This window comes from Neodiprion lecontei, chromosome 1 (assembly GCF_021901455.1).
Source record: "Neodiprion lecontei isolate iyNeoLeco1 chromosome 1, iyNeoLeco1.1, whole genome shotgun sequence".
NCBI lineage: Eukaryota > Metazoa > Arthropoda > Insecta > Hymenoptera > Diprionidae > Neodiprion > Neodiprion lecontei.
This window is the reverse complement of record NC_060260.1, coordinates 34,875,646-34,886,968: the sequence shown is the minus strand read 5'-3', so window position 1 is coordinate 34,886,968 and position 11,323 is coordinate 34,875,646. Positions and strand designations below refer to the sequence as shown.

The following is an 11,323-nucleotide window of genomic DNA, read 5'->3' as shown; positions in this document are numbered from 1 at the left end:
GAAATCGACTTGCACTGTTTCGGGCAAAAAAACATCACAACATTCTGCGCATTGATCACCAATACGATAATCATAAGGATGGCATTAATCATTGTTTTTTTTTTTTTTGTTTTTTGCCCTTCGTTAAAGCAACCAGCCTGATTGCTTGAAAGTGTCTTCATACCAGTTTCTGTTTCAGATAAATTGCATAACTTTTGCAGATTGCGGCTGATCGATATTCCACTCAACATGCACGCTACACGATTATTCGAATTATTTTAAGGAATTCATTCTCACCGCCGCGCATTCCTACTATTCCGACAGCATAACCGCGTTGATAGGCAAAAAACGCAACAAGATATCAATACACATTAGCTCCTGCTATAACGTGTGAGTATACCGATTCCATATTATTCGTATACAGTGTACAAAACCTTTCAGGTTTCTTTCCACACATCTCAGTTCTGTTTCATTCTTCGTATGTGTGTGTTTTGTTTCAATTTTTTTTTTTTCATTCTTTTTTTACTGGCAACTTTACAATACAAGCTTCAAAGTGCAACATACCACGGTAAACAAGTTATGGCTGACGCTTTATATAGTTATATTACCGTATCTATAACAGTACAAAAACATATGTAAGTTCTTATTTGAGGCACAGCTGACTGACAGTCATCGAGCGTATTTTTTAAATTAGTTTCGCTCCTTGTTTACTTGGCTACCGCAGCTCGTGTGGCCAAAACACTGGCTCCTGTTGAGGATGTGATGTTTTTGTTTATTCCACTCCTGCTTTCATTCTACTTTTTCAATCTACAAACCTATCTTTTTAAGGCTGTGCGAGCGAAACTAATTCTCGATTTCGCTCCAGACTTTCATTCCGAAAAGAAAGCAAAATCGTTCCACCCGCGACACACGATCACTGCCTTTTAATCAAAATACGTCTGTCTAATTCTTACACCAAATATGTACTATTTTTTTTTTCAATCGTAAAGAAAGCGTCTCGAAATTCTCGATTTTCAGCTGTCTCATGCTTGATAACGTCAAATTTTAAACGACTCGACGCGCCCGGTTGTTTGATCGATTTCATCGATGAATTTTTTTTTTTACGGTATCTGCCGTATTGCTCAATAACTCACGGACGGTGGACAAATATTATTTAGCCGTTTGATGACAAATTAATTAGTTCGTGAATATAATCCTTCGGCATTTCCTCTACTACTCATGGCCTCTTAGTGACAAGTCGACGTACGGTTTGATGTGTTTCGGTGTAGCAAAGTCGACAAAAACACGTCATTGTAGCCCAGTTCCGCTACACGGAATTTTCGTTCATGATTACGGTTGAGCCAAAATTTGTGAGGGGAAAAGACATCGTGCAATAATCATGGAAGAACTATTTTAAGGCAGAGATTAATTCCAGGATCAAACTTTTTTCCTCCTTTTTGCCGATCGACAATTGGATAATTTTTCTGTGCTATACCTTCCCAGTTACCGTTTACAGCAAAAATTTTGTAGCTACATAGTTAAATTTTAGAAGAAAAAAAACCGTTTGACTTGGAAAGAGAATTATGAGTTGATTCCTTGATTCATTGACTTCACGCAGTGCATCGATTAATCGTTGAATAAAGGATTCGTAATTCGTTCTATGGAATCAATGAAGCGTAGAACGATCATTTAAAATATTGGTGCCTTCCAATCGAAAAACCGGCTTATAAATACAAGAACGAAGTCATAGAGTAACCGAGGATAGATAGAGCATGGAACAATAAATCAACACGTGCGGTGAGATCTTGTCAAAAGCGGAAAAGGACAGATGCCGAGGTAAGGTACAAATGCCGCTCTCGTACCACCATACCATTCGTGCCGGTTTGTTCAGGACACGAAGATGCGAACGGAGCTGGTTATTCGTATGGGTTTTCAGCTTCGATATACAGGATTGCACCGCAGGTCTTACGGTGCATAATAAGCTCTTGGTGCATTGTCGTGTGTGGGGACTCCATGCAGGCGTGGCACATGGGGAAGTAGCGAGCGATACACTCGCCCCGATATCGCGAGAGTTAGTGCTTCGCTTCGCTTCCCCTTTCCTCTCCACTCCTCTCCTCTCCTCTCCGCTCCTCTCCTCTCTTCTCCTCGCTCAATGTACCTTACAACATCCAACATCCAGCATTCAGTCTATCTCTAACTGTACATTGAAATACTGTCCTGATAGTTGCGGTGCAGTATTCCTACGGACGAGCGAGCCAACTTCCATTTTAATAGGTACATAAGATTTATATTGGAATTTCCCTGCGGTTCGTTTATTACAGTGACAAGCAATGTCGAAGCCTCTTATTATACTCGCAGACAAAATTCGTTCAAGGTGACATTAATCAGATATCGAATCACCGGAAATTCAAAACCGAAAACCAAGTCTTCGGTGAACTCGTAATATCGTTATACGATTAATTGAAATTTTACGAATAATTCGGTTATCATCTCGTATGATCAATTCGAATCAAGTTTGATACACGATTCACGGATTCATAACCTGACAAGATTTCCCTGCCTCAGACCGTATGATGAGAAATTATACACCAAAGTTTTGCTTCTAAGTATTTTTTTATAATGATTTTGCTATCGTTCCCATGATTGGCTTTAGAATCGTTGCAAATATTTCGCAAATCTATGAGCTTTGCAAATGAAATGTCCGGACAAAAAACGACTTCGATAATCAATTAACACGACTTTGCGTCGCAATCTGTCTTAATTGATTGCCTTAAAGTTGCAGGTGTTAATTTATTTCCGCCATCCAGATGAACGCTGTATCATCACGGCATTCAAAGCGAAGAGTGCGATGACTTAGCGATGATGATTACAAAATTTGTACGGTAACGAAGTGAAGCGTTAAGAAAAAAACAACGTTTCACTGAATCGGAAAATCTCGTCAGTGAAGAGAAATCGTATTCTTTCCATACATAATTGACTATATCCGCTGGTTTTCCCTGACGAAATATGTGGGAATTACAACGATAAAATATAATTCATTCGGTATGAGGATTCCTAAAAAAAAGTTATAGGGTATTTCATTTTATCGGCTACAGGGAAAGGCGAAGCGTGAGGCGTGACAAAATTTTTGAAACTCAGATCGATTCGGCGAGCGTCTTGTGGATGAATCAGGTACCCCACAAGAGAAAACGGTGCAATATTAGTGTTACACATGTTATATCAGATGGCACGCGATATAAATGTATATTATATACAGGTCAAGTTATGGTCGGACCTCGAAAGTCTATCCTTGCAATTTGAAGCGAAGAATTTCAAGGCGTGTTGATATTCCTGGCCTTGGAGAGCTGTTCGCGGGATGATTGCCAGCCGTTTGCTGTGTCATTTTTGACTGACAGCAATCTCTGTCCATAACGCACCTACGTGCCTGGCTAGATAATGTGTGTACCAGAATGAGGAACACAGCCCGGAGTTCACACATACCCACTAGGCACGCACCGCAAACGAATAACTTAAATATTATTGCCACGTAGTTTGCCTAACCGCAAACTTCGTGATTAAATTCCGGACGAGAGCGAGACGCGGTGATGGGGGAATTTCGAGTCTTCACGAAATACGAAACCGGGCTGCAGACCAATTTCGTTCCGACACCTGCGGACCATCGTCTTACGGTTTATCGCGTGGACTGACAGGGCGAAAATAACGTTAATGTAATTTGACAGTTGCGGCCGTGAATTGCGAGGGGGGCGTTTTAATTTCTCTTTAATGCATTTAATCCCAGGCAGGAGTGCGGATACTCCGGCCTCTGATTGTGAGTCTCGACTCTCAGGCACGACTTGAGGAAATTCGACGCGGTTACGGAATGCCTCCGCGTACTTCACGCGCGAATATTATCGCCGTTCGCAAAAGTAACGACTACGAAGATATTCCACGTGAGACGCTGGATCCACGTGCCCCCGTTTCGCCCATGATGGTAAAGCTGGGTCGACCTGCGGGGCACCAGGGCGGGTGCTGCGCGCCGATTCCTCGTGCAATCGCCCCGTAATTTCTTCGATATTCTGAAAGTATCCATGGATTTATGTAATTGATTCTAACCACGGAGATCAAAGAGGAGTTCGCTGCTCGCCGCCCGTTAGAAGGGCCCCAAAGCCCCCCTCGTACATCTCGCGATCAGTGCGAATAACCTTTGGTCCGTGTCCACGTCGACGCAGATCTGATGGAGGAGACGTCGATGTCAAAGTCAAAAGCAAATTTCATGAAATTTAAATAACCCACGGTGCGTTCGTTAACGAAAAGGTCGGCTGATGAATAAATTACGACCTCAAAATCCAAAATCCAAGCAACAGCTGATCGCCTGTTTTCTCATGAAAGGGCAAAGGACTAGATTTCTTTCTTCAAGATCGTAATGGGTTCAGGAAACCGTTCAAAAATAAAAATAAAAATACCGAGCGTATTTACTGGACAGGTTGAAGAGAATGAACGACAAGTCTGGAATAAAATTTGACGTGGCAATGAATCGTTAAGGAGGCAAACCTTTTGGAATGTTTTAGACCGTTAGAATGAGGTGAAAAGGTTCAAAGCTTCCATGACTCGAGAGTGTGGAAAGTAATGGCGTGAAAAGCTGCAGATCCATCATCACACGCATAGGTATTTAAGTGCAGCACGGGTATGAAAGTGAGACGTGATCTGTGCGAGAGAGTAATAAAGAAAAGACTAATTTAAAGTTAGAGATTGCGTAAAAGTGAAAGAAAGGTCGGGAGGTGGGAGAGGCAACTATAGGGACAATTAAACGAGGAAATTTCGTCTATGCTGCGTACAATGTTCGTAAGACATCGGCCGAAATAGTGGCCGGCAACGAGTTCGTTCGAAGTTAAATGTCTTCTGCAGCATCGCGTCAGGAGGACGAAGTATGGCCGGTAAACTTTCGCGTACAGACGTTGATTTATACAAGTGGTAAACAACCCGCGCCGCATCGGCCGGAGTAATTTCAAACTCCTCGCGGAGGTCAGGCCTTCGTTTTCTCGCAATTTCAGCGGTGAAACCAGAATCGGCCTTCCGTGATACAGAGAGACAAGAAGATATAATTGCACGACGAAAAATGCCAGACGTGTTGTCCGGGCACCGACGCCGTGCGGCCTTCGCCAAAATAATAAGAAAAAGATCCAATCGCGAGTACAACGTGGTTGGCGAAGGGTGGCGCTGCCGGAGAGCGAGCGGAGCGACTGGGTCCCTGGGTCCCTGGGTCCCTGGGTCTCTGGGCCCAAGAACGGGCCCGGCGAGCGGTCCTTATCCACCTCGCTCCTCAGCGATGCGGATGGCAGAGAGTGAAAGGCCCACGCCCGCGCCTCGGGCTCCTCGGCAAGGGCGACTGGCCCCTCCGCACACCGAGGCGTGCTCGCCTTCCAACCACGGCAAACTTTCTTACACAACTTCACAATGCGAGTACCTACTGATATTACGCTATATACACGGTGGCTCCGGGTAGACATCCAATGGATTAATTCCAACCGGTGAATTCACCAGATCAGCGTCCACCGAGCTAGCCTTCTGATCTCAGAAAACGGGTCCTGCTTCGGGGTCTCCGGATCGGAATGTCGGGTGGATGTATGTACATATATCTGCTTCCGACTTGCGATCAACCCAGCTTCCTGATCTTGGACCGGAATACGCTTCCAGCTACGTTTCACTAAGGTTTCGATTCCGAGACGTCCAGTTCTGCCACATCCGCAACTTTAACTCCTCTTCCATATTCACTGCAGCCGAAAGGGATCAGTATAAGTATCACTTAAAAAACGAGTAGAATTTTAGAGATTCAGTCCGCTTCAATGGTTTTGCGAAAGTCATCATGTTTCTCACGGTCTGGAGAAGAACCATCTTTCTTGATAGGATTCGAGCTTCATAATCTTTGACAGTAATTCCTGGTAGTGTTTCAAGTCCAAGTTCCAAGTCCAGAACAATTGTTGGGTGTCCAAATAATTAGAAAAGATCCTTATCAACTGTATCAACTTCCGTCAATGTTCTATCACCAAATGTCGTAAAAATCTAGCATGCTTATACAGAAGGATATTCCCTTTTGAAGTGTAAGCGGATTTGGCAACAGCTTGACTTTAGACCGTTCAACAACCGCATTACTTTACGAAAAATAACAATCCATTAATTTTTGTGGTGCTAGATTGTCACTTGCTAATGACGAACAAACCAAAACTGAGTTCCACAATGCTGGAACTGCCGTTTACTCGTTGGCAAAACAATTTGCCTTTCCCAGAGGTAACAATAACAAGATGTGTTTTTCCCATTTATCAAAAGTAACCTCACACCGTTCTCCTTAAATGGAATATCGCGGCTTCCCGGTACGTTCCGCATCTCGTCCAACGCAAAGGAATCGTGTACGTACAGTGCAATTAAGGCTGTGTGAGTGCCGGATCAGAGCTGTGTAGAGATACTGCGTTGCTCGAGAACGACTTTGGCTGCCCGTTCAAAGTCTCCTTGATGGCTGGAGGCGTCGAGGCACGAGGTAGGTACCACGGATCATGGATGAGTGGGTGGAGCCATTGCTCAACGAGATGTCCTCGAGAAGTATCTTGATAAGAAAGGCCATCCTAAGGACACGCCTCACCTTCGGACATCTAGACTCGCCCGTTGATAACCATCAACGTCACGCTTACGTTTGTTTCCTAATATCTGCCTTGTTTATCTGCGTAAATAAGTCCGGCTGCACAGGTCCGGTACCGGTAGGCAACCGCCACCGTGACGACAGTCGCACAGCTAGTGTCTGACCGACGTTCCGCGGGTTTATCACTGTTTTTTTACCCTAACCAGAACGACGATTCCAAGGACGCCGTTTGTGCCCGAGAGACGAGGCGCTCCGGATGGAGTCAGGTGTCCCGGAGAATCAGCTGGAAGAAACAGCTCGTGCAGTGCCTCGAGTTTTCGAGTCAGCGTGCTCGCTCGTTTTCTATAGGGCTTTGCTGAGGCTACTGGATGTGCCACTTAGATTACGTCGAAAAAGGAATGAAACAAAAAAAATCCCTCTCATGTTGTAGCTCCGCAACAGAAGACAAAGGCCAGTTTCACTCCGGTAGATAACAACGATCGAATGGACCACGCCGAACCAATCGTGCAATTATCTCCATCCAGCGAGATGTACCAATGAATACAAAATCATCTTTGGACTAGTTATGAAAACATTTAAAAATCTCCCGCAACGTTCCAGGACTGATTCGATTGGTACGTATGGCTGCATTCCAGTCACTTTCGAACGTTCTACATACATATCATTCTATGAAAATGACTTTACTTTACAGTAACTGAGTCCGATGCTCAATCGACCGAAAATCCTAGTATCGTTCAATGTACAGCTATTTGCGTTTCGCTCAGACTCTGAGCATCTGTACTTTCGTTGACTTCTATCTTCAATAATTTTTTTTGTTTCTTCAAATCGATTAATACGTAGATCATAGAAGTCGGCGTTTTAAATTTTTTTCCGAATAACCGGCATTTAAAACGACTAATTTAACGTTCTCTTAGGATCATATGGTTCCTCAAGTAAATCACTCAACAAGTTAATTATTCTGACAGTGTATAATTTGGCCCGTAGGAATGTGTCGAATTCGATTTACTGCCCTCCTTCTCTTTTCTCTCAGTGCCCAGTCGCAAAGTTGCACCATGTCAATCGATGCTCAATTCGCGACGGAGTTTTGACTGGTCAGTCGGCCAACCGATCGCCTCGCTCAATCGGGTCGAACCAAGGACCTCGGGCGGAGGGACGTGCTCCATCGTCGAAGTCACCGCAGTCAGCCAGAGGCGTCTGGTTCAGCGTATTACTGCGTCATTACTTCATCGGTCAGGCTTTCGTCGTTCTCACCTTTTTTGTAAATCAAATTGTAATCTAATTTAAGTCGAGATGAAAATAAAACGTTTTTTTCTATTGTCAATATTATTTTCCCTCCCTGCCAGTACCCACTCCTCATGGTCGGGACACAATGCCACTCGTTACGCAAGAGCTCGGGAACTCCGGGATCGTTCTAAGACGGCATGTTAATTGCGCGTACAGTTCAGAATACGAATGATTTTGACGGTCAAGCTTTTGTCAGATTAGATAATCAGCAGTATGATAAACGGGGCTTTTTTCATGAGAGGTACTTTGACAAGTTTATTCAATACATTAAATGGGTATGATCGATCAAATGAGAAATTTGTGTATTGTGACTGAAGTATTTGAGGGTGTAACTGCAAAGCATGTAGAATCAGATCTTTGGTAAAAGTTTTCATTTATTCCGACAAAGAAACGTTGAAGGTGATAATGACGGTGCTTATCTTGAACACTGTTGTACATTCATCTGGGAGGAAATACACCTTTATATAATATTACTGATCAACATACTAAGACTATTTACTAATCAACAACACTTAAAAAATATTTAATCGTTACCATTTTATACTTTTATGCCACATGGAATACACAAATATAAAAATATACAGTAGCAATAACAAAATTCTTGTTGTAACTCGGCTGACACATACCATTCGCTGCTGAAGTCTGACAATTAATAAGAACTCGGAACTTCTTCAAATGATTACGACCAATAAGACTCAAGAATAACAGATTAAACGTCTTTATGGCAACACTTTGTGGAAAAGGACGTACAAACAATATATTATTTGGCAGTGGATGTAAACCCTACTTCAAAATAACTCGGAATTTCAGAAGAAAATCCTAATGAAAATGACATTCCTTCCTTTGAGATTCAGCAAATTTTCAACTGCAGAAATTCAAAAGGACTATTCCAGAGCCATCTTTTTTCCAAAATTTTGGGGCTGGATAATTGATTGTCCCAGAATCGAATACAATGACCCTTTTCAGAGTAATTGGCCGGCAAAATTCAGAATTGGCAATCACAGCATCGTAGGACCAACAGCTGAAAAAATGTAAAGAAAATGTGTGAAAATTTATTGTTTTTCTTGTGTGATAACAACTTTTGATCTGTTGGTTACAGTCGCTTCCGACCGCATACAAAGAATTCCTCTAGCAACGTTACGTCGATATGATGCCCTGATGAATTAACTGTAGCATTATTCAAACTGGATCAAATTTCTACTAGAAAAAGGAGAAGGTGTTCAATGTGCATATATTCCTCTGTTGGTGCCAGAACCTTTTCATTTAACGATGAGAATCGATTCAACTGACCTTCATCACACCACATGAACGCGAAATCAAACCGAAATCTGGAGTAAGAGATTTAAAATTTGAAATATGAACAAAAATTCAGAGAATAAAAAGATGAAACAAACAAATTGGCTGATTATTTTATTCATTTCAATGCGAAATAAATCAAATTGTAATGATATTATACAATGTCACAGATATCGTTTCCTGCAGAGAAAGATTGCACCTCTACGGTATTGGATCTACAACTATTCACAAACTGCTGAATCTACATGATACAACACTGTTCAGATCCTGCTTAAAATACGTGACACTTTATTTCCCTAGTATGTACGTTGTAATCATTACCTGATGTTTAATCATAATGTTGTATCTCTGTGTGCATTTCCGTTATATACCATTTAACAACTTGTTGAAGTACTATACACTCACACTAGAACACTTGTACTGAAATAGTGGCATATTAAATGAGCTGACACTAACAATTTGTACCTGTGTGATTGTGATTTATTTTCCCCTCCTCTTTGAAATGATAGTAAGAAGTGTAGGATTTCGGGAGTACCTTTTGACCCGCTGATTACAGCGTCTTTGAACCACGCGCAATCGAATGCTCTGGCAACACAAGGTCGACATAGAGTATCAATACATCAATTTTATCATTTTTGAAAATCGGCTAATTTTAGATGGAAAAAAAGGGGTTAGCCTTCCTTTTTAGACGATTTTGGAGCCCAAAAATTTTAGTTTAAAAATCAATTTATACGACCGTTTCTAGACTGAGTGCATCGCGAGATGTCCAGGAAAAAAACATTGAAACCTCGTAGGAGCAAAAGCTCAAAAGTTCCGAAGGGGATTTCTCGTTTTTCGTCAGTAACTTTTGATCTGCTGCTCGCAGCGTAGTCCGACTGCGCCCAATCGATTTTCCTCGCAAGATAACGTCGATATAGTGCGCCAGAGCGTTGATTACAGCACTTTTCAAAATCGCGAAAATTTTCGCCAAAAACACAAAGGGGTTAGCCTTACTTTTTTTCTGGGGAAAAGACTTTTGGTCTCAGATTCGATTTAAATGACCCTTATCCGACCAATTGGACCCTCTGGAACTCAGAAATCACAGCGAAAAGAGCGTAGGACCAACAGGAGAGAAATGGCGAGCGAAAAAGCACCTGCTGGAAAATGTCGAAAATTCAGGCTCTGGTTTTTTGGCTGTAACTTTTCATGCGTTGATCGCAGCGTTTCGGGACTGCGCCCAATCGATTTTTCTCGCGAAATTACGTCAATATAGTGCGCCAACGCATTAATTCCAGCACTTTTCAAAATCGCAAAAATTTTCGCCAAAAACACAAAGGGGTTAGCCTTACTTTTTTTTTGGGCAAAAAACTTTTGGTCTCAGATTCGATTTAAATGACCCTTATCCGACCAATTGGACCCTCAGGAACTCAGAAATCGCAGCGAAAAGAGCGTAGGACCAACAGGAGAGAAATGGCGAGCGAAAAAGCACCTGCTGAAAAATGTCGAAAATTCAGGTTCTGGTTTTTTGGCTGTAACTTTTCATGCGTTGATCGCAGCGTTTCGGGACTGCGCCCAATCGATTTTTCTCGCGAAATTACGTCAATATAGTGCGCCAAAGCGTTGGTTCCAGCACTTTTCAAAATCGCGAAAATTTTCGCCAAAAACACAAAGGGGTTAGCCTTACTTTTTTTTTGGGCAAAAAACTTTTGGTCTCAGATTCGATTTCTATGACCCTTATCCGACCAATTGGACCCTCAGGAACTCAGAAATCGCAGAGAAAAGAGCGTAGGACCAACAGGAGAGAAATGGCGAGCGAAAAAGCACCTGCTGAAAAATGTCGAAAATTCAGGTTCTGGTTTTTTGGCTGTAACTTTTCATGCGTTGTTCCCAGCGTTTCGGGACTGCGCCCAATCGATTTTTCTCGCAGAATTACGTCGATATAGTGCGCCGACGCATTAATTCTAGCACTTTTCAAAATCGCAAAAATTTTCGCCAAAAACACAAAGGGGTTAGCCTTACTTTTTTTTTGGGCAAAAAACTTTTGGTCTCAGATTCGATTTAAATGACCCTTATCCGACCAATTGGACCCTCAGGAACTCAGAAATCGCAGCGAAAAGAGCGTAGGACCAACAGGAGAGAAATGGCGAGCGAAAAAGCACCTGCTGAAAAATGTCGAAAATTCAGGTTTTGGTTTTT

General features: G+C 42.4%; 1 long non-coding RNA gene across 1 annotated transcript; it reads left to right on the top strand.

Moving 5' to 3' along the window:
• Window positions 1-223: 223 nt before the first annotated feature.
• Window positions 224-9,534, top strand: LOC124293310. The gene is made up of 3 exons (XR_006903233.1): window positions 224-369; window positions 8,952-9,185; window positions 9,319-9,534. It is a non-coding gene; the product is annotated as an uncharacterized LOC124293310 (long non-coding RNA).
• Window positions 9,535-11,323: the final 1,789 nt, after the last annotated feature.